The sequence below is a fragment of the Oncorhynchus mykiss genome, chromosome 30, assembly GCF_013265735.2.
Source record: "Oncorhynchus mykiss isolate Arlee chromosome 30, USDA_OmykA_1.1, whole genome shotgun sequence".
Lineage (NCBI taxonomy): Eukaryota > Metazoa > Chordata > Actinopteri > Salmoniformes > Salmonidae > Oncorhynchus > Oncorhynchus mykiss.
The window spans coordinates 24,897,286-24,921,740 of record NC_050570.1 but is presented as its reverse complement, the minus strand read 5'-3'; the positions used below and the strand labels follow the sequence as shown (position 1 = coordinate 24,921,740).

Below are 24,455 nucleotides of genomic sequence, written 5' to 3'. Positions count from 1 at the left end.
TGAACAGTGCAAATGGGTAAGCCTATTACTAGGGTGTTGGCTAAGGGAAGAGTAACATTCCAAATACATCTGTCACGTGAATACTCCACTCACATTTCCCTTAATGGGTTCTAAAGATTTTCACTGGAATAGTTAAACACGCTGGGAAGAATGATTGTGTTGGTCAAGCAGAGCGATCAATGGAGGAGGAGGCAGCTTTTTTTGGGAGCACATAAAATGTAGGCCAATATTCAAAACATTTGTTTGCAGCCAAATAGGATAAAGGCAGATTTACTCTTTTTAAGTAGCAGGAAGCTAAGAGTGACCTGCTTGGGGATAAAGGCTGTGGTTACATTGGCTGGTCTTTTAGATGGTGTACATAACTTCATGAGACGTCTGATCTAATATGAGAAAACATGTGAAACCGATTTGTGTGTTACTGAGTTTAGGACTGTTATAAATTAGGAGTAGGTCTATATTAACTGGGTTTTCTTTTTCACAATATTAATATAAGGTTGGCTAATGAAGTGCTAGTGGAATGGAATAAGGAAGTTCCTTATAACCTTTATTTGTTTGATTTAGGCCTAAACCTGAGCACAATGACTCGCCTTCCATGCACGGCTATCTATTACATCTAACTAAAGTTATCAGGGATTTGGCATGGACCATTCTCTGGTTTTGGATGGCCTAATTAAACTGTTCACTGCAGGTTTCGCTGGGGCTGTGAAAACAGCTCTGTCTCACCCTTGGTCACAAGGAAGACTGTGAAAAGAAGTTGGGACTTGGGAGGGAAGTGGAGGGTGGTTATTGACCAATCCTTTGATGGCGACTAGATTGTTGGCCCATGTGTATCAAAGATGTGCTGCACAAGTTTAACAGTGACCTAATGAATCGTTCATGTCCATTGTTAGTACTACTAAATGTTGTTTTAGCATTAAATAGCCTAATGATTGTCGAATGTACAATGTACAATGCGATAGAAACAGTGTGAATGATGAGCAAAGGTCTAGATTCTAGAATGAGGGAATTAGGCTAATTCCCGCATACTGTACATTGCCTTCATTGCAGAATGTAGGCTACAATAAAACATTTGAAAATACAGCAAGCTAGCAAACATGTTAAACTGCCATTTAATGACATGCTGGGTCTGTGGGATCTCGTTCTTCCAGCGCTGAGCCAAGTAGCCTGGCTAAGCATTTCCAGGATCTGTACTCCCAGTGTAATCCTAGCCTATCTTTCCCCATCTTAGAAACTCTACTATGGAATGTGATATGTGCTGCAATAACAGAGGGGGAAGGAAAGGATGAGGAGTTCCTTTGCTCTTAGGTCTTTCTCATATAGGCCATCGCTTACAACAGTGGTTGTCATGGTGGGGGTCGTGGTTTTGGGGCATCGCGAGTGTGAAACTGAATAGGAAAAGTATATAATTTTAATCCATATTTTAATAGTCTACATGTAGCCTTCCATTTGCATGTTATATACCTTTGCCTATTTAATCTGGTTTCTAATATAATTGTTAATCAACAGGAATTCAGCAAAAACTTTTTGGGGGCTAATTTAGGAAATCTGTCCCCAAGTACAGCGGCTAAATCTGGTTGCCTACCCCTGGGCTAGAGTATTGCACAAAATTGTAAAAAAAAATAATCTAAAAACTGTTGACTAATGACCAGTCATCAGCATAGGCGCACGAAGGTGGGCACATATATCAGATTAGTGACCTGAAAGGACTCGCTTAAGATTCTGCGGTTTTGCCTCACAAAAACAGAGTAGGTCTACGTTTATATTATCCATTTAAAATACTTGTAAAATATATACTACGGAGGCATATTTGCCAGAACAGTAAAAAGCTATGCCCCAATTTCATTGATGATGTTCATACTTCAGATAGGCCTAGTTTGGGTGGCTACTGGCTGTACGTCTAAAGATAGCTGCAACATTGCTGCCTTCAATATTATGGGATGAAGATGTAACATTCTGGCGAATTAATTATTGTATTTGTGAGGAAGAAAAGGGCCACCCACTTGGCAAAAAGCATTATGTGGGCAGGCAGCCCTTCAAAGTGATAGTGTGCAGTGCAGACAGACCATGCTTTCCCTCCGATCCTGCAACCACCACTGCATACAGGTAGGCCATATGATTCTGCTTGCTCTGGACTCCAGAGAAGTGACATGATATCCCTAGTTTATGTTGGCTACTAACATAAATGACTTTCAGCTAAAAATGCAGGTGTAAAAGTTTAGTTATGTATCTTGCGTTTTGAAAATGCATTGCATTTTTGTCTGTAATGACAGGCTACATTTGCTCAACGATTGTGCGTGCATGTACGTGCGCGGGGGTCGCAAGCTTCGAACCACTGTTTTTTGGGGGTCGCGGGTCAAAAAGTTTGACAACCGCTGACTTACGACTTCTCTTAAATCTTTAATGAAAAGTGATCCCTGGTGTATAGGCTACTGTGTTGACTCTCATGGGCAAGAGGCTCTCCTCTCTTAGCACCTTTCAATCTGAAACTGTGTTACTTTGGCTATTTTCTGATTTGGGTATCAAGGACCATCCTGCTACGGCTTAATAGTTAAAGACAAATCTGACGGCTGTAATTTAGCAAAACAAATGTTTTGCTATGATGTTGTCTGCAGAAGTAGTATGGAGAAGCAGACTTGAAGATTATAATTGATTGTCCCACTGTTTGTGGTTTAGGCTAGCCTTACACTAAAGGCTGCGTATGATGCCAATGCAGTGGTGTAAAGTACTTAAGTAATACTTTACAGTATTTTTACTTAAGTAGTTTTTTGTGGTATCTGTACTTTACTATTTGTATTTGTGACAACTTTTACTTCTATCTCACTACATTCCTAAAGAAAATAATGTACTTTTTACTCCGTACATTTTCCCTGACATCCAAAAGTAGTCGTTACATGTTGAGTGCTTAGCAGGACAGGAAAATGGTCCAATTCACGTACTTATCAAGAGAACACATGGGCTGCGTTTCATACTCAAAGTAGACAGCCCTCGGCCCTAAACCCTCAGCCCTATGCCCTTGGGGAATCTCCACGGCCATATTTGTCGTCGGTCCAAGTGATTAGCATAGCAAGGGAAGTCCTGTTTTTTAATGGAGTTTGCGAGTGTACAATTATGTTCACTTTGAGGCCTGAAACACCCCATAATTCAATTCGCGAAGATTACATCCGCTAAGAAATGTCCGCCAAAACTTAAAACCTAAATGTCAATATGGAGTCAACATACACGTGTAAGTAAAAACAAATGTAAATAAGTTAGAAATTGTGCTACTAATGCACAAACACGTCTTATAAAAGTAATTATGTTTTTGTTTGGTTAGCTTTTGGAAATTGTAGAAAACATTTTCCTTCTTCAGAAGTAGCTAGGCAGGCTAACTTTAGTTAGCTAATTAATAGTAGGCGTATATTAATAATTATATAGTTAATATGAGTAGACATGCAATCCCATGCCCTGCAAGTGTATACTCGTCAGACGTCATAAGAGGTGTCCACTTAATTTGAGGGCTGAGGGGACAGGGTGTGTATTTAGTGTTTGGAATTCAGCCATGGTCATCCCTACTGCCTCTGATCTGGCAGACTCACTAAACACAAATGTAAATGATGTCTGAGTGTTGGAGTGTACCCCTGGCTATCTGTACATTTTAATAACAAGAACATGGTGCCGTCCACTTTGCTTAATATAAGGAATTTGAAATGATTCATACTTTTCCTTTTGGTACTTAAGTATATTTAGATACCAAATACTTTGACTTTTACTCAAGTAGTTTACTGGGTGACTTTCACTTTTACTTGAGTAACTTTCTATTAAGGTATCTGTACTTTTACTCAAGTATGAATTGGGTACTTTTTCCACCACTGTGCCAATGATCCATCGCATTTGTTTTCTAATGTGTATTCATTGATTTTAATCAGCATCTCTTTTCTTCTTTGTCCTCAGACTGAAGAGGGATTACTGTCAGATATCTGAATGACACCCGGGCACATGGTAAGCACACTAACACTCTATAAACTAGCTGATGTCTGAGGTAAATCTCTAATGTTGAGTCTTTGCGTTAACAAACATTTTCATAAATGCCTGCTTGTACTATCAAAGCTGTTGCAGGTTGTTTAATTATGAGTGAGGAATGAAGGGGGCTATTGGTGATGAACCTCGTGCCTCATAGCGAAAGGCAGACTTGTTGCACCCACACAATGATCACTGTAACTTTAGGTCATTAGTGAGCTAAATGTGCTGCTTGAAAAACCTGCCTCTAAATGCTGTAGATCACATATGTCAGAGTCAAGGCCCGCGGGCCACATCCGGCCCGCAAGAAGGTTTTTTACGGCCCCTGGGATGATCTTGATTTATTATTAGAACCGGCCCGCAGCAAGCCGGCAGCCCGCAGATCTTTTACACGCACCAATACTACATTTCCCACAATGCAAAGGTGACGCACCGAGCAGTAGGCTGCTTCATTTCAATATTTATTGGCACAGCAGTCGTCAGCATCACAGTAAAATTAACTTTCAGATACCCATCAAAAATGGCAAAACGGAAGGTGGATACTGAGAACCGGGGGTTTCAAACAAGGTGGGAGTCGGAGTATATGTTCACGAAGGTAGCTGGAAAACCTGTGTGTCTTCTGTGTGGAGAAAGTGTGGCGGTACTGAAAGAGTATAATCTGAGACGACATTATGAAACGAAACACGCGGACAAAAACAAGAATATGGACATGGAACAAAGGCTACAAAAGGCAGAGGAATTAAAACGAGGCCTCAAATCTCGACAGGCTCTGTTCAAAAAAGCCAAATCACAAGGCCAGGCTGCTGTCAAGGCCAGTTTTATTTTGGCAGAAGAGATCGCTAAATCAGCCCGGCCATTTACGGAGGGGGATTTCATCAAAAACTGCATGATTAAAGTTTGTGACGAAGTTTGCCCAGAAAAAAGGCAACTCTTTTTAAATGTGAGTCTGAGCAGAAACACCATTGCCGAGAGAGTAGACCAGTTGTCCATCAATCTAAAAGAGCAGCTTGTGAAAAAGGGAAAAGATTTTATTGCATATTCCTTGGCTGTGGATGAGAGCACCGACATTTCTGACATTGCCCAGTTGTCAATTTTCATCCGCGGAGTGGACTCCAACCTAAGCGTGACAGAGGAGTTTTTGGCTTTACGTCCTATGCATGGCACAACTACGGGGCATGATTTGTATGAAGAGGTGTCAAGATGTGTAAATGAGATGGAGCTGCCTTGGGAAAAACTCGTGGGTTTGACAACCGACGGAGCACCTGCGATGTGTGGACACAGGAGCGGACTGGTGGCGAAGATACGGGAAAAGATGCAAGAGGAAAACGCGACAGGTGAGCTGACAGCTTATCATTGTATCATACACCAGGAAGCGTTGTGCGGTAAAGCCTTGAAAATGGAGCATGTAATGAGCATCATCACGCGCACAGTTAACTTTATCAGAGCCAAAGGTTTGAATCACCGCCAGTTCAAGGCATTTCTGACGGAGTTAGAAACGGAGCATGGTGATTTGCCTTATCACACAGAGGTGCGATGGCTAAGCCAGGGAAAGGTGCTTCAAAGATGTTTCGAGCTTCGTGAGGAGATTTGTCTGTTCTTGGACAGCAAAGGGAAAGACACAACACAACTCCGAGACGAAATGTTTCTGTGTGAAATGGCTTTTCTGTGTGACATTACGAGTCATCTGAATGCAATAAACTTGCAGCTGCAGGGTCGGGATCGTGTCATCTCTGATATGTACAGTACAGTGAAGGCATTTAAAACCAAACTGACTCTGTGGGAGACGCAGATGCGGAAAGAAAATTTGAGCCACTTTCCCAGCTGCCAGACCATGAAAGAGAAGCTCTCTACCAGTGCGTTCCCGAGCACACAGTTGGCTGATAAAATAGGTATGCTTGCCGCTGACTTTCGACGCCGATTTGCTGACTTTGAAGCACAAAAAAGCAGGTTGGAACTGCTCGGTAACCCATTTGCTGTTGACGTGGAAAGCTCACCACCAAACCTCCAAATGGAGTTGATTGACCTCCAATGCAATGATGCACTGAGGGCAAAATATGCGGCAGTGGGTGCTGCGGAGTTCGCCCGTTTCCTCCCCGGCACAATGCCCCAGCTGCGCATCCAGGCTGCTCAAACGTTGTCTATGTTTGGCAGCACATACCTGTATGAACAACTGTTTTCTTTGATGAACCTGAACAAAACATCACACAGAAGTCGACTTACTGCTGAACACCTCCACTCAATTCTGAGGATTTCTTCAGCTCAGAGCCTTACCCCGAACATTGATGAACTTGTGGAAAAGATGGGACACCACCAAGTATCACCCTCAACCTCAAACAAGTGAACATTACTGTGCAATCACATATTTAGAGTTTTTACTCAGTTCAAGTTTAAAAGTTAAAATTTAATATTTGTTTTCACTGCATGTTACTTCTCCTTAAACAAAGTGTTGTTTTTGATTAATAGATTTTTGCACTTTATTTTTTTGTATTTCAATCCAATTATATTTTAAAAATATTTCAGTTGAGTGGATGATAGAAAATTGCTATTATTGTTTTTTCTTTGAAGTAAATTTAGCCCACTTTTGCTAAAATAGAAAATATAGTCTACTGATGGTGCCTTGAATACCGGTTTCTTTCATTTAATGTTCATGTTATGGGGATATTTATATAAAGGAAATTTGTCTTTTGTGTCTGTTGAAAATTAAAGATTACTGACAGAGCCATAAGAAAATATTGCTTTATTTATCTGATCATATTGTAATATATTTGTTAGGTTTTCAGTAGGTTCAATTAGGTTCACTAGACTATATGCGTCATTTAAAAATTTTTCAATGAACATTCGAACAGTCCGGCCCTCGTCTTGTAGCTGATTTTTTTATTTGGCCCTCCGTCCATTTGACTTTGACACCCCTGCTGTAGATTAAAGGGAAACTCCACTCAACCACTATCTTTTGGTATTTATTCCATTAGTCCACTGTTGATACAATATTTTGCATGTCAGCAGTCAAGTTTTCAAGATATTGAACTTTTAAGAAGGAAAGTGTCACCGGTTACATCATCATGATGATGCAACTAATGCTAATGCAAAACTAATGCAAAAACAAAGTGTTGGAGAAGAAAGTAAAAGTGCAATATGTGCTATGTAAGAAAGCTAACGTTTCAGTTCCTTGCTCAGAACATGAGAACATATGAATGCTGGTGGTTCCTTTTAACATGAGTCTTCAATATTCCCAGGTAAGAAGTTTTAGGTTGTAGTTATTATTGGAATTATAGGACTATTTCCCTCTATACCATTTGTATTCCATTAACCTTTGACTATTGGATGTTCTTATAGGCACTTTAGTATTGCCAGTGAAACAGTATACCTTCAGTCCCTCTAGTTAGCGCGCACTAACTAGCTAGCCATTTCACTTCGGGTACACCAGCCTCATCTCTGGAGTTGATAGGCTTGAAGTCATAAACAGCGCAATGCTTGACGCACAACGAAGAGCTGCTGGCAAAACGCACGAAAGTGCTGTTTGAATGAATGTTTACGTGCCTGCTTCTGCCTACCACCACTCAGTCAGATACTTGTATGCTTGTATGCTCAGTCAGATTATATGCAATGCAGGACATGCTAGATAATATCTAGTAATATCATCAACCATGTGTAGTTAACTAGTGATTATGATTGATTGTTTTTTATAAGATAAGTTTAATGCTAGCTAGCAACTTACCTTGGCTTACTGCATTCGCGTAAAGTCTCCTTGTGGAGTGCAACGAGAGAGAGGCAGGTCGTTATTGCGTTGGACTAGTTAACTGTAAGGTTGCAAGATTATTTCCCTCGAGCTGACAAGGTGAAAATCTGTCATTCTGCCCCAGAACAAGGCAGGTAACCCACCGTTCCTAGGCCGCCATTGAAAATAAGAATGTGTTCTTAACTGACTTGCCTAGTTAAATAAAGGTTAAAAAAAATAAAAAAATATGTTTTTGGCAAATCGGCGCCCAAAAATACAGATTTCTGATTGTTATGAAACCTTGAAATCGGCCTTAATTAATCTGCCATTTCGATTAATCGGTCGACCTCTAGTTGAAATCCTCAGGATGCCTGAGGATGTCCAAACAGTGGACTTTTTCAACAAAAAAATAAAAAAATCATTTTCTGGATGGGATAAAAATATATAAACTAAAACCAGATATATGGAATGAATAAAAGATAATGGACCTATATATTTTTTTATAATCTTTGAAAACTATCATTCACCAAAATAAAGGGAGGAAGGGATAATAATAATAATAATAATACAAAATGAATCTAGCAGTAGTAATTCTCATTATGTTTGAGAAAATGACCTTGCATCATTCATGGCAAAATGCATAGAATTAGGTTTAAAACTGCAACATGGAGAAATTTCTAGAATTGCAGCAAATGAGCTTAAAATGTAACAATTTCTCTATACCGCCAAGATGTGGGGCTCAAATTTTTTCTCAGAAATTCAGCTGCGCCAACCGGCCAGCCGTGCCCATTTCCAAAGCCCCTGCCACACCCACCAACTAAGCCCCATTTTGATCCAGAAAAAACTCTGGTCTTACAATATCAGAAGTGCTTTCTCGAACATTGTCTTTGAACTACAGAAGGTTTTATTATGTAGCATTGAACAGAAAGCTTTAGGCTACATACCTCTCTTGCTTTCACACTACAGGGGAAAAGGATTGTCTACTACTCTTCAGTGGTTTCTAAATGTCAACCTGAAGTCAGATGTACGTTGATATAAGTACAGTCAAGGGGAAGTGTGTGTGTGAGTTCATACCCAAAATAATGCATTTTTTTATGACAATGTTGCTGCTAGGCTTATGTGTAGATTACTATCGACCAAGTTAGACGACACAATGACATTTGCTTACTGCTGCCGTTGTCTCTTACTTTAGGGTCATCAATGAGAGGTGGATTGAATATGAGCTAAATTACAAAGGGATGGGCTGAATGTTATGTTGGGATGATCTTTTTAAAGCTTTGATTAAAGGGGAACTCATTACCATCTATGTTGCGTTGTTACCATCGTTTACTTACAATCTTGGGCCTGTAATGAATGCATCAAGCATGCTGCTTGCTAAACAGGTCTAACGATACTCTACTGTAAGTATAGTGAAGATCGGCAAGTGTATGCCAGACAGACAATGGATCATGTCTCATAACCCTTTCACATACAAAAGAGGCATTTTGTAGTGCTGCAGTATCAGTTTCCTAAAAACGGCTTAGTTTTAACCCTCCTGCTTGTCTTGCAGGTGCTGAGACTGGTGGACTGTACACTTTCAAATCATATTTGTTGTGATAACAGACTTACTACTGTGGTAAGTAGGGTCCTACATATTAGTTTCTCTATTGTGTTTTTGGCTAAATGCTGTGTAATTAATTTATTATTTTTATTGGATGTCTCTAATTCTCAGCTCTATGAGCATAATGTGACAATCGTTATTGTAGTATAGCCTAGTTACTGGGGGAGGAAAAGCTCTCAAGGCAGCAGGCAGTCCTGCTCCGCTATTGCTCTGATGTACTGTAGTGAGTGGATAGTAGGCACAGTGAAGATAGAGAGTGCTGTAAGGTCACCAGGGTAGAGTGGAACCATTTTACTTGCATATGCGCCTAAGTATTCTGCTGTGCGACCTGACATTTTTATTTAGGAGCACCAGTGCGTCTATAAAAATTAAGCATTTTAGCTTTATCTCAAATAATACCTACATTTCTTTGTGTGTACCCTCAGAAAGTATTCACACCCCTTGACTTTTCCCACATTTTGTTGTGTTACAGCCTGAATTTAAAATGTATTAAATTTAGATTTTTTTTGTCACTGGCCTACACACAATACCCCATAATTTGAAAGTGGAATTATGTTTTTCTACATTTTTATAGATTAATTAAAAATTAAAAGCTGAATTCAACCCCTTTTGTTATGGCAAGCCTAAATAGGTTCAGGCATAAAAATAAGAAGTTAAATAAGGTGCATGGACTCACTCTGTGTGCAATAATGATGTTTAACATGATTTTTGAATGACAACCTCATTTCTGTACACAACACATACAATTATCTGTAAGGTCCCTCAGTTGAGCAGTGAATTTCAAACACATATTCAACCACAAGGACCAGGGAAGTTTTCCAATGCCTCGCAAAGAAGGGCACCTGTTGGTTAAAGGGTAGAAATATAAAAAGCAGACAGTGAATATCCCTTTGAGCATGGTGAAGTTATTCATTACACTTTGGGTGGTGTATCAATACACCCAGTCACTATAAAGATACAGGCATCCTTCCTAACTCAGTTGCCAAAGAGGAAGGAAACCGCTCAGGGATTTCATCACGAGGCCAATGGTGACTTCAAAACAGTTAGATTGTCTGTGATAGGAGAACACTGAGGATGGATCAACAACATTGTAGTTACTCCACAATACTAACCTAGTTGACAGAGGGAAAAGAATGAAGCCTGTACAGAATAAAAATAATATTGCAACAACAAAAAATGTGCAAAGCAATTAACTTTTTTCCCTGAATCAATGTATTGTATTAGATTTGCCTCAAACATTTTTATTTTTTATTTTTTTTATTTCACCTTTATTTAACCAGGTAGGCAAGTTGAGAACAAGTTCTCATTTACAATTGAGACCTGGCCAAGATAAAGCAAAGCAGTTCGACACATACAACAACACAGAGTTACATGTAACAGTAACTTTAGACCGTCCCCTCGCCCATACCAGGGCGCGAACCAGGGACCCTCTGCACACATCAACAACTGACACCCACGAAGCATCGTTACCCATCGCTCCACAAAAGCCACGGCCCTTGCAGAGCAAGGGGAACTACTACTTCAAGGTCTCAGAGCAAGTGACGTCACCGATTGAAACGCTATTTAGCGCGCACCACCACTAACTAAGCTAGCCGTTTCACATCAGTTACATACACATGGAGTAAAACAAAACATACAGTCAATAATACAGTAGAAACAAGTCTATATACGATGTGAGCAAATGAGGTGAGATAAGGGAGGTAAAGGGAAAAAAAGGCCATGGTGGCAAAGTAAATACAATATAGCAAGTAAAAGACTGGAATGGTAACATAACACATTACTGTGTACCATTCTCCATATTTTCAAGCATAGTCAAGTCTCGCCATTAACGCTTGTTCACTTACCCAAGACAAGTAAAAAAAAAAGGTCAGATTGTTTATTTTATTTAACCTTTATTTAACTAGGGAAGTCAGTTAAGAAAACATTCTTATTTACAATGACGGCCTACCTTAATCCGGACGACCTTGGGCGCCGCCCTATGGGACTCCTAATCACGGCCTGGAATCGAACCGGGGTCTGTAGTGACGCCTCTAGCACTGAGATGCTGTGGCTTAGACCGCTGTGCCACTCGGGAGCCCATTATAGATTTAAGTTGTCCGAATAGACAAGTAATAAAAATTCTAGCAAAAATCACAATATCAAACAATTAGGCTACTCTGATCATAATTGGATCATAATTGGATTGAAGTGTCATCTGGATGCGATGTTTAGCTCACTGTCCTTCCAATCTCTGCAGAGTGTATCGGAGTGTAATTATTGTAGGCATGCATTGACAGGCATGAGTGGTCTTTCAATCATGCAGTCGCGAGATGCGTTTTTGCGATCAAAGCGAGTCTCGCTGTGTTTGCACATTTGTTGATAATAATTGCTAATGAGTTATTTGCCCAGTTATAGCAGTTTTTTGGTCAGCAATGAAAATTCTGGAAACGTCATGGTGTGTGCATCAGCTACGTGTGGGCTGTTGCCAGAGGAGAGAGGGCGAGAGAGAGACTTGCGCAGCAGGTTAAATAATGATATACAGACTAAGAAGATAACTAGACAATCTACACAATATGTTTTGAATTGGCTATCTCCCTAGTTAACAATTTAGTTATTAGCATGGATTAAAGTCATCGTCATGTCCGATGGCCTAAAATAACTTTCCACAGGCACTCATGTATAACCAGGGTGCGCACTTGATGAAAACAATGCTGCATACTCCGGTTGTAAAACCGCCTCTCAAGCGCTCAAAATTGTCTAAGTTCTTCTTTATTTTTTACTGTCCATGTAATTCTGACAAAATAAAAATAACAAAAATTGTATAACCTAATTGACAAGTAACTCCTGTGCTGTCAAGATCTCCCCGGAACACTGAATATATATTAACCTTTACATACATAGTGAACAAAAGTTTAAACCGAATGTGTAAAGTGTTGGTCCAATGTTTGAAGTAAAAAATCCCAGAAATGTTCCAGACACACACAAAAAAGGAATTTCTCTCAACTTCTTGGCACAAATTTGTTTACATCCCTGTAGGTAAGCATATCATCTTTGCCAAGATAATCCATCCACTTGACAGGTGTAGAATATCAAGAAGCTGATTAAACAGCATGATCATTACACAGGTGCACTTTGTGCTGGGAACAATAGAAGGCCACTTTAAAATGTGCACACATACCACATTTTGTCACATAACTTGAGACATATGTGGTATTGTGTTTTGAGGGAGGTTGCTATTGGCATGCTGACTGCATGAATGTCCACCAGAGCTGTTGCCAGAGAATTGTTCATAAGCCGCCTCAAACGTTGTTTTAGAATTTGGCAGTACATCCAACTGGCCAAATAACTGCAGACCAATTATAATCACACCAGCCCAGGATCTCCACATCCGGCTTCTTCACCTGCGAAATAGTCTGAGGGAGTGCTGAGGTATATTTCTGTCTTTAATAAACCTTTTTTGTGGGGAGAAAACTCATTCTGATTGGTTGGGCCTAGCTCCCCAGTGGGTGGGCCTGGCTTCCAAGAGGGTGGGCTTATGCCCCTCCCAGGTCCAACCAATGGCTGTGCCATTGCCCAGTCATGTGAAATAGATTCGGAGAGCTACTGGGTGTGCAGGCTTCTGCTCTAGCCCTGCTTGAACATAACCACATTGTAGAAAAAAAAAATCAGCTGCTCAACTGGACTTTGATAAGCTGACTCTGGTGTGTTTGAGTGGGGTTCGATAAGAAGCCTGCATACCCACTAGCTCTCCAGATATTTTGTACAGTAGCCTATCAGTGGAGTATTTTACTTTGTTGGGGGTTAAGTGCCTTGCTCAAGGCCACAATGGCAGGAGATATAATACATGGAATCAGAGACCAGCAGCCTTGTGAAGTGGTTCCTGACCATCATACAACATGATTTTCAGTCACCTTTTTGGCCCATGGAGTTAGACCTTTTTGTCGTTGTTGGGACAAGTGTCTGGAGCTTTCGGTCAAGTACAAATCTGACTTACTAAAAAAGTGAATGTCAAGCCCTGAATAGTGGTGACTGCATCATGTTATGGGTATGCTTGTAATTGTTTAGGACTGGGTAGTTTTTCAGTATAAAAATAAATGGAATGGAGCTAAGCACAGGCAGAATCCTAGAGGAAATGCTTGTTGTCTGCTTTTCACCAGACACTGGGAGATTAATTCACCTTTCAGCAGGACAATAACCTAAAAACACAAGGCTAAATCTACACTGGAGTTGCTTACCAAGAAGAGTGCATGTTCCTGAGTGGCTGACTTACAGTTTTGACTTAAATCTACTGGAAAATCTTAAGGCAAGACCTGAAAATGGTTGTCTAGGAATGATCAACAACCAATTTGACAGAGCTTGAATCATTTTTTAAATATAATGGGCAAATGTTTCACATTCCAGGTGTGGAAAGCTCTTTTTGAAGGCACTATACATTTTTCAACAAGGGTGCACGTGCTCCTTGAAAAAAAGGTCAGTGTAGAGCCTCTGTGACTCTTGCATAACTCACTCAGGCAGATCAGGTTTTAGACCTCAGACCTCTATGCACTGAAGTGGCAGGGATCCTCTGCAGAACAGTCTTGTGATAAGCCTAATAGCTTGGTAGCATTGAATGAAGACTATTCTCTATTTTGAGAACATTATAGATTGAATAAAAAATCTCACCGGTCTACACTGGCTATTTGTGTGTTGTGGTAGTGACGACTTCTTTGCCTTTACTAAATGGACCTTGAATGTGCTCCTGACATTGGGATTTATACTAGTATACTGCCCTACCAAGCAAAAAGGCAGTAACTGCTCATAGCATGGAACTGAGAAAAATGGCTTTTATTTACCTTGGTTTCACAGTAACTTTATGCAGTTACTGCTAACATGACCCCCATTTTCTCCAAAACACAATACAATAGAGACAGGATACGTCCACATGATTAATGAACTCAGTTTTGACCAAATGAATTCTTTCTGCCTTTTTGCTTGGTAGGGCAGTATATTGTTGGTCTACAATTGTTAACTTTACAATTGGAAGCAAGATGAATCGCTGTAGTTGATGAATAAGCTCTGGATCAAAAGGTGGAGAATTTTGTGATTGGGTTTATTATAGTTTGTTAGGCCTGTTGATTCACTCCCCAGTCCAATATATGCTGTGAACGAAGTGCTACAGGCTCCATTTATTAGTATCCATTTATCAGTATGCATTTATGAGGAAGTAGCCTGTAGGCTACACATGTATGAACATTTGTATGGATAATAACCACTGTTTCCTGATGTAACAGGAAGTGTGTATTCATTAAACTTTGCAGAGCGCTAAGATAAAGTGATTAGTGAGGAGAAGATGAAAATAACATTTGCATGGCACGTTGGAGTGAATAACGTAATTTCCATGTAAAATGACCCATGAGCAACATGTGAAGTTTATAGGAACATATCAAATTTGGCTACAAATGAAAGGTAAGAGTCTCAATATTTTTGGCATATTAAGGCATAGATACATTGTTCAATCGATTTCCATACTAAAAATAAAGAATAAGCAAAGGCTTTTATTTCTGGTCACACAGATGGAAAAAACATCTAATACAGAAAGTCTTAAGGTATTAGAAATACATCAAAACACAATGTTGAATTAAAGGCACCTGCCATCCAATATCAACATTTATATTTAGTTTAGCAGGAATTTGCCTTTGCAAGTTTAAGAAATATTGTAATTTCTCTCCCTCATGAGGAGGGAGGATTAGGGAAGTTCAAAGAAGTAACAAATAAAGGTAGACCTACCAATTAGTTAGTGTTTTTACTGATTACAATTTTGTTTGAATTATTAATTGATTAAAACTTGGCACTTTGTTATCAAATCGGTAACAGCGAGTGAAAAATCAGTAGCACATTAGAATACAGAATAGTCTTTGGCGGTGTACCAATTAAACCGTATACTGGGGTATTTTGAAATATGAATGGTTTGGTTTTCAAAACTGTAAAACATTATATTATAATAAAATACACATTTGGGGAGGGGGTCTGAGGATGTGACACTGCTTAACTTTCTACGATGTGCCAAAAATAAATTATCTCCATATCAAGGGTCTAGCTATGCATTTGGTTTGCTCACTTGCCACTTAGCTAGCAAGATAAAGCTTCTTTGTTACAGCAGAGACAATCAATCCCCTCCTGGAACAAGGTCCCTGCTGCCTACATTTGTTTTGTGCAAAAAATAAATAGCATTTGGAAAGAAATAGTGCCCCTTGTGTGCACTGCTGGTAATACCATATGGTACAGTAATGGTATGAAGATATGAAAATCTTGGTACCGCCCAACCTTAGTACAGTAAAGAAAAATAGAGTATAGTTCAGTACAGTAGTGTTGCACGGTATACCAATACTTCGGTATGAAAAAGGGTTCGGTACTAGGGCTGTGGCGGTCATTACATTTTGTCAGCCGGTGAATGTCAAGCAAATAACTGCCGGTCTCACGGTACTTGACTGCTAATTAACATTAACACGTTTCGCATCTCGTGGCTTCCACGCATAGCCTGAAAGCCACTGATGTAGACCTTTTGGAATATCTACGTTTTAAAAAGTCTAATAAATCCATTTTAATATAACCTACACTATCACAATAAATCCATTATTTGTTTTAGACAGGTCTAAAGAAACATGATATGAAGAAAATGTAGTCTATTTCAGAAGAACAGAATAGCATACTCTGAGTTGTCCTTATGTTAGGCCCTGATATGGCTATTATTTTTTATTATTTTATAATATGAAGAATACAATTTAAATTAAATATAAAGGATATTTTCTCAAAACGATTACAAAGTGTGCACATGCCGCTATTCTGTGTTGAGCCGTTTACAAAGAAACTGTTCTTCGGTATGCTTAATTTAGAGTTATTTATGCAACTTCAGTTGTGATACAAACGTTGGGATATATGTTTTGATTTTTAATACATTCTAAGGCTGCATGATGGGACTCTAGTGATGATTTGAAAAAAGTTGCAACTTGCACACACCATCAGTCTCTCATTCAAAATTTGACAAGCGCTTGATAATTTTCTCACCGGGCCTTGAATTTCCCAGCGGCATCCAACTTGTGTGGCCGTAATGCCCCTTAAAAAAAGAATGCCTTTTGCGGCCAAAATAAGTGGCCGTTGTGCCCTTGGGCTGAATATAATAATTATAATTCCATTCTCCCAGCTGCAGTGCTCCAAAACACCTCTCACTCACATGGCTCTCTCAGATGTAGCCAATGCCCGTCACGTGATTGGGTCCTTCTCACAGGCATTTTGGCTAAGAAGTAGGCCACAAGTGAATGAAGACCGACACATCGGCGACATAACTGCACGTGCCCCTCTAATCGAATTCCGAGGCGCGTATTGAAGATGTTAGAACTGTTCACATTCAGCCAACAAGATGAGTAGGCCTAACGAACAGCAAAAGCAATAGCCTATGTCTCCCATAGTACAAAATTTGACCTATTTTATTGGTCAACTTTTCCTTCTATGCGATAAATACATTTTACAAACATACTCTGGGACAGTTGTGGGATGCGATAGATCCCAAATTAATACAACCACTCACATCCAAAAAACCCAGTTTAAAAACACTGTTCTCAAAAGTGATGGCAAATGCGATTATGCATGTAATGCTTTATTATAAAGGTGCATTTTTATGGTTAAATGATCTTTCCCGAACTTGATACTTATGCACAGCCTTTGTATGCCAGTTAGACTCTACACCGGTTATAAAGCGGATTAATGTGCTTATTTTGAAGAAGTTATTTGGCCACTTTAGTTGTGATACAAACCTATGGGCTAGGCTACATGAGGTGTTCGACTAGGATTTGAAAAAGTCGGGGGAAAAAGGTATGCGCTGTTTGTTGCCTTACTGCACAAGCTGGGCATCATTCACACTTGATAATACATCATATACATTATGGGCTAATATTGTGACCCATCAGACTATTCTTAATTTGATGTTGTCTTTACATATACTAAATAATATGTTTAAAATGTGTTTTGATTTAGAATGAACCATAATCTTGCACCTGTCTCAGAACATGGGCATGGAAAAATAGCGAATGGAGGACGCTTTTCCTGCGGTTAATTTTCATGCCAGCCGGGGTAGGCTATACTCCTGTTGTAAAGCGAAGCAATGTGCTTAATATTAGGAAAGCTGATAGATAAATATAGTAGGTCTAGCCTATAGAAAGCTGGTGGGAACCTCTTTTTAACCTGTCTGGGAACGTGGAACCCCTCGCCAACAGCCAATGAAATTGCAGTGCGCCAAATACAAATCAACAGAAATCTCATAAATCACATTTCTCAAACACACAAGTTTGATGACATCTGCATTGATGATTAGTGGGGCAATAGAGTGCTGAGTACCAGGCAGTTAACAAGTTTGGTAGGCTACTAATGACCACCAGCAGCATCAGAGCTTGGAGAAGCCTAATTAACAGTCATTCGGAATTTGACTGCTGTCATGTGGAATTTGACTGCGGTCATGTGGAATTTGACTCCGGTCATGACTCGTGCTGGTGTGACGGTAATATGGTCACCGTCGTAACAGCCCTATTCGATACAAACATTTTTGTTACTTTCGATACTTCTGCTAAACGTGTCTCACGGATCATGTCTGTATCAACTCAGCCGATGTCCCTCTTATAGCGCGAGCGCACTGTGCCTGCTCCACATAGCCTGGACAGGGAGTCTGAGTTGCATCATGTTAGCGCCCCACTCATGCTGCACAGAAGTAACATACTTGAATAATGCGACGCGGCATGTAGAAATGTTAAAATTGTTAATTACTGTTCGCAAAACAATGTTCATTCAGGCTAGAACACTTTGCAACGCAAGATTTGCAAACCGTAATGCAAATTATGCTGATTTCAAAGCTGGTTGCCACCAAAACTTGCTGAATTCACTTAATTGGTCTCTCTCTCACGTATCTCCCAAGGATTATCCATTGTTTCAGCGAACTGTGGCTGCCCCCCTCTTGACTGGTGAATGACGTCATTACTGGTTATAGAGACAGCGCACACTTTTATAAAATGAGCTACTTCTATGCTAATGTTGTTATTCAGTACAATCTTATAAGTCCACAATGAAAGGGAAGCAGATTGTTTGACATCTGTAGCCCCATCAAATCATCCAAAGCAAGTTCAATAACTCAATGAATGCACACACTCCTATTGAATATGCATTAACCTGTATTATGAATAGGCCTAGGTTACTTCTTGATTTACCCAGTTTGTCAATAGAGATTTACCATTCAAATAAATGCTTACCGTTATGTTGTCATGTAGTTAGTCAAATTGATTGTATGATTGTATAATTGATTAATTAATGCATACATAAAACATTTCAAATGTAATGTTATTGAACTCAAAAGTTGCCCAACGATTGAACAGAGCAGGAGACATTCTGTGGCTTTAACTAATATGCCTTCTTTTTTTTGCCGTGGTATCTTTTTTGTATTGAGAATCGATATGGTATCAAGTATCGTGAAACTAAACCTGGTATCGGTATTGAAGTAAAATTTCTGATATTGTGACAACACTACAGTACAGTCCAGTAGAGTACAGTGTAATGTACTTTACTTTACTGTCCTGTACTGTAGTGAACTGTACTGTACTTTACTTTATTGACCTGTACTTACTCTGCTGTGTTGTACTGAACTCTACTTTTATTTAGTGTAAGGAACTATACTTTACTTTTCTGTACTGAACTCTACTTTGCTGTGCTATACTCTAGTAGACTATGCTCTACTGTGCTGTAGTGTGATGTCCAAACTTGTGAAGCATAGACGTCTGTGATTGGTATAGATTTGGTCTGGTCTGGACAAACCAAATTTGGTCTTGTTTGGGGGCGAAGCTCATTAAAATAATTACCAGTGTGTAGAATAATACCCAAACATCCGAAAGAGGACATTACATATTTCTACCTTTGCGTACCTATTCAGGATACAGCACCGTCGTTACACAGTTGACTGGCGGCTGACAGAACGTGTTTACATGTCGTATTGGGTTCAACATGGGGATTTGTATTTGGCTGTTTAGAAGTTCAAAATTGGGGATTGGTTTTTGATCATATTTCCAGAGGTTGCGTTGTGTGAAAACTAGGCTACCTATGGCCTGGGGAGTCCAGCAGTATCAGATGAATGTTGGCATGACCGCTGATCCAGGAAAATAGTTTGGTGGAGAGATGGGACCTGTAAGATGGAAAAACAACATAATACTGACCAGTCTGTGACCAAGTCTATACAGGTCCAGAATCCACTTGCATAGGTTTTAAGCTCATTCAGCGATGTTTAGTGCCTTGCCAATGATTATCTTGCAGTTTTAATGGTTGCTGTGGTTAAGGTGAGGCGCCACACTCCGCTTTCTAATCATTTAACAAATCACCTTCATTTTCTAAAATGTGTAATTTCTTAGGGGGGATGTGTTCCTTTGTGAACACGAGTGCTACAATTTCATTCCTGTGAAACTATAGCATGTGGACTGCATGCTAAGTTATGTTGATAGAATCAAACCTTATTTAGGCTAGGTTATTGGTGTGGAATGCACATCATTGCTGCGTGAGCTTGCATAGAATGTCTGAGGTAGGCTGCACAATACTGAATGTGTCTGAGAAAACTAGGTCAAACTCCGATGTGCATTCGCTCCACTCGGCCCTCAAGGAATGCAGACATTTCACACCTCCACATAGGAGGACGTCCCAGGATGACCCTATTTTTGTGACCTTAGAGCAAAGCTCTGTGGAGAAGCCTTGTGACGGCATTTTCTTTGATCCCAATGCTATCTGTGTGCCAGAGATTAAAATAGGCCAGCGTCTGAGTCAGTGCTCGCACCACACTAGTAGGACTCACTGACAGAGAAATGCCCTTGCCAAGACATGCGATAGCGCTTCCATTTCCAACTCGCTTTCAGTTGAGTTGTGTCAACTAGGTTTTACATTGAAGCCATTGTTATTTGCAAGTCCTAGGCTATACCACGGTCTATTTTTAGGTCAGCATGGCAACACTTCTGCCTTTGTTTGATTTAGCCTTATTTGTTTGCTGACTTAAGCAACGTCATTGTATTTGTCTGTTTAGCCTTGCTTTATACAGACTATATGATAAATCACTGCAGCAGTGATGAATCAGTGAGTGTGTGTGTGAAAAATATGGACAAAGGAGCTTCAGCAGTGTTCATGTGAAAAATGAGTTCACACTGAGGTTATGAGTAGCTACCCAGAGAGTGGGATTGTAGCAGCTCATGTTGCTTTTGCTCGTTTACCCATGTCCAAGTTAACCACAAACGCAGCAGACAGGCATGCTACTACCATCTGTCACCTACGAGCACTAGAATGCCCTCCAAATTGATTGGGGATGGCATTACCTCAATACTTTTTGATACAAACCTGCTGTAGTAGGCCCTATTTATCTCTTAATATTGCGCTTGCAAGGTCATTTTCAATACAGGTTCAAGCTGTGTTCATACATTTCCTTGAAAATATTGTCCAGCCAGGACTTGAAGACAGGACAGTGAAGGTTGTTTATAGCATGTCTGCCACAGGAGGTTGGTGGCACCTTAATTGGGGAGGATGGGCTCGTGGTAATGGCTGGAGCAATGAGTGGAATGGTATCAAATACGTCAAATACGTGCACGGTTTCTATGCATTTGATTCCATTCACTCCGTTCCGGCCACTATTATGAGCCATGCACCCCTCAGCAGCTTCCTGTGATGTCTGTACATTGGAGGAGGTTTAGCGTAGTGACACGTTCATGTGACACAACATTCAGTGCAGCAAATATTTCGTGTTTTTATTACGTAAAATACATATTTAATAGGTCTAACTAGTCGGATTATCACTTTTTTTACACCCTGAAAGATAAGTTGCCTGCGACTTTGGTTCTGACTTAGTGAGTCTAGGGGAAAATGGAAATGATGCAGGTCCTACTGTGCGAACAGATGTGTGCTCTGTCAATATACTTTATAGGCTAGCCATTGACAACACATAGCTAGAGGACTCTTATAATGTATCAATAACAGAGGAAGTTAATTTAAACCCATTTGTACTAACATGTTCCCCTTATTCACAACATTGTGAGGGATGTGTACTAAACTGTAAAAGTAGGTCAACCAAGGTTAATCTTCTGTGACATTGTCTGCTAGCATGTGGCATGTACGCCTAATAATCACAACTCATTGGTAGCCCTCCTGGAATGATCAGGCAGAAGTTCCTTCATGCTGTTAGAATTGTCAGATGGCCATACAGTAATATCTAGGACAGGGATGGGCAACTTTGATGGGGGTGGGGGCAACAAAAATCCAAACTCATCACGAGGGCCCGCAGTGGCTCACGGGTCTGCAGTGGCTCACGGGTCTGCGTACCCATATCCATACACCCCCCCCAACCCCACCTTGCGAACAAAACAGTTTAGCGGCCCTCCTCTTGACAGCGGAGAGGAGTTATAATTTCCTTCAATTCTACACATTTTGTCATTGGGCATAGAGAAAATGTTGCAGTTTAAAGAAAGTTTGTTGCAATTCTACTAAGGCTGGGAATTGCCAGAGACCTCACGAGATCGCACAATGATATTATCACAAGTTGATATTATAGGTGCCGATACAATATGTATTGCGATTCTCACGACCATTTCATGGTCCAAACATATTGCTTACCATACAGTGTCTCTGCTGCAGAGGGACAAGAGAGAGCCATGAGAAAATTGTTTTGATCAGTCATGGAAATAAAGGTGCTGAAAACAAATTGCCTCTCTATTTAAAGAGATGGAGAATACGCTATGAAGGAAACATACTGTCACGTTCGTTGTACGGAGGAGACCAAAGCGCAGCGTGATTAGAATACATACTTTTTAATGAAGATGAAGAACACTTAACAAACTATACAAAACAACAAACCGACCGTGACGCTATATATAAACAGTGCAGACACAGGCAACTAGACATAGACAATAACCCACGAAATACCCAAAGATGATGGCTGCCTAAATATGGTTCCCAATCAGAGACAACGATAAACAGCTGCCTCTAATTGAGAACCAATCTAGGCAACCATAGACTTACATAAACACCTAGATGGTAAACAACCCCATAAACCTACAAAACCCCTAGACAGTGAAAAAACACATACATCACCCATGTCACACCCTGACCTAACCAAAATATATAAAGAAAACAAAGAATACTCAGGTCAGGGCGTGACGCATACTGGCATTTTGGTGCAGGTCAGCCATCTAGCGCAAAAATAATATTGCGATATTGTCAAAACGCTATATTTTATAAAGTCAAATAATATCCCAAATATGTAATTATCGATCCCCCCCATCGCTAAATTCGACACATTTTCCTGTGGAGTGAAGATTTCACGTAATTCTACTTATTTTTCCATGGGGCGGAAAGAAAAATGTGTGGTTTTACAGCAAATTTTCTGCAATTCTACCCGTTGCCGTAGTGTGGAGAGACATTTGAGCTGTTTTTAATATGGTATCTAAGTGAGTGACTCACAAAATCAATAGGGCCCCCCGGTCAATAATTCAACCATGATTACTACAAGTTTAAATAGCTGGCTTTTTACCAATCTAAAAAATGTTAGCTGACATGGGGTAATTGAGTGACTTTCAGTGATTGACATAACAGAAAAATTGCTGATGCACAACCAAATGTTGAAATTGCACCTAGTGTATTCTACTATTCTAACTCTCAACAGTTTGGAAATTGGAACTTGATTCCACGGGCCTACAAACGGGTGGCACGGGCTTCCAGTTTCCCTGATCTAGGGGATGTTAACCGTATAGTGCCCTTTGGGCTGGATGATATGGCCAGATTATTATATCACAATATATTTCCCGGTATTGATGGTATTTTGTTTTTATAATAAAAGTTCTAAATGTAGTAGTGCATTACCCTATGGTGGCAACAAATACATTCTGAGGGATTTCAATCGGCTTTCTCCATTTAGATTTTTTTATACTGTTCAATCAAACAGGAATAATTTTCAGCATTTTCATCAATGTATGCATTTCCTGCACTGATTTGAGATCACTTCCACTGCCACATAGGGCTGCATGATATGGGCAAAAAATCTGGGTCTTATTTTTAACCGAATACTTGGAATTTAGATAAACACTTGGGTGAACTGTTTGAAAATGTAAATGTAATTCAAATTCTGTAGTTAGAATATTATAGTGGGCTTTTTGAATACCGTGTTTGACATGGATAAATTAAAAAGCCAGGGAGGAGTTATTGTGCCAGAGTAGGAAACAAAGTGATAGCCAGTGTTTCCAAGGGGACTCTGTAATCTTTGGCTACATTTAAATATTTTCTCTTCGTGTAACTTAGCTGTATTAGCTAGCTATGTCTGACTCAGTACTTTTATTTGCTAGCTAGCTACCGATTAGCATTAGCGGCTAACATTATTTATTTTTGCCACAACTTGTTAGATAAGAAAAACGAAACAAATGGTGTAATTATAGTATGCTTGTGGATTTATATTAAGAAGCAAAATGGAAAGCAGCATTGTCATCATCATCTTATTGCATCTGCTGTATTGACCATGCAGACTGAAGAGTGAATGGCAAGTGATCTCGTGGTCGAGCAACAACAACTGCTCTCCTTGAGTGACAAGGGGCAGGACTTGGTGAGAGCGGGATAGCAACGACTCAAGTAGAGGACGTTACACACTGCGGACTGGCGTATTACATTTAACAAACCAAACATTGAAATACCATTATAGAAGGCAAAGTCAAAACCCAAACCGGTCTGCGCATCAATACCAGTATAAAGTAAAATACGGTATACCGATCAGCCCTAAATGCTCTTACTGTCTTTGTTGCAAAACTTGTATTGCCTTGAGAGAAAGGAAAGAGGCAGATATTTTGAGGCACACGTATGCACGGGCTGGGTGTTGTAAGAGTAGCTAGAATTCATACAGGCCCAATAAAGTGAATCCAAAATCAATTGAAAAATATTTTCTGGTGCTCCTAACTTTAAGATGGGATCACCAGTGTTCCCAATGGAAAATGTTAATTTAGAGCCCTGCTGGTGTGAATAGGACTGAGTGGGTCACTTCAGAGAGAATTTCATGGTTAATTAGGGAGGTTCCTGAAAAATCCTTGCCTTAGCAATGTTGCCAAACAAGTCTTTGACATGACTTATCAGCCATCTCAAGAGGAC

General features: G+C 39.9%; 1 protein-coding gene across 4 annotated transcripts in view; it reads left to right on the top strand.

Annotated features, from left to right (window-relative positions):
- Nucleotides 1-24,455, top strand: part of LOC110521589 (F-box-like/WD repeat-containing protein TBL1XR1) — a 43,695-nt gene that overhangs the window by 2,895 nt on the left and 16,345 nt on the right. For 3 of the 4 annotated variants that reach the window (XM_021599250.2, XM_021599248.2, XM_036969006.1), the window contains exons 2-3: nt 3,931-3,978; nt 9,261-9,326. The gene's annotated coding sequence lies outside the window, so the exon portion shown is untranslated. The remainder of the gene's footprint in view (nt 1-3,930; nt 3,979-9,260; nt 9,327-24,455) is intronic. The other variant, XM_021599249.2, reaches the window with a different exon arrangement.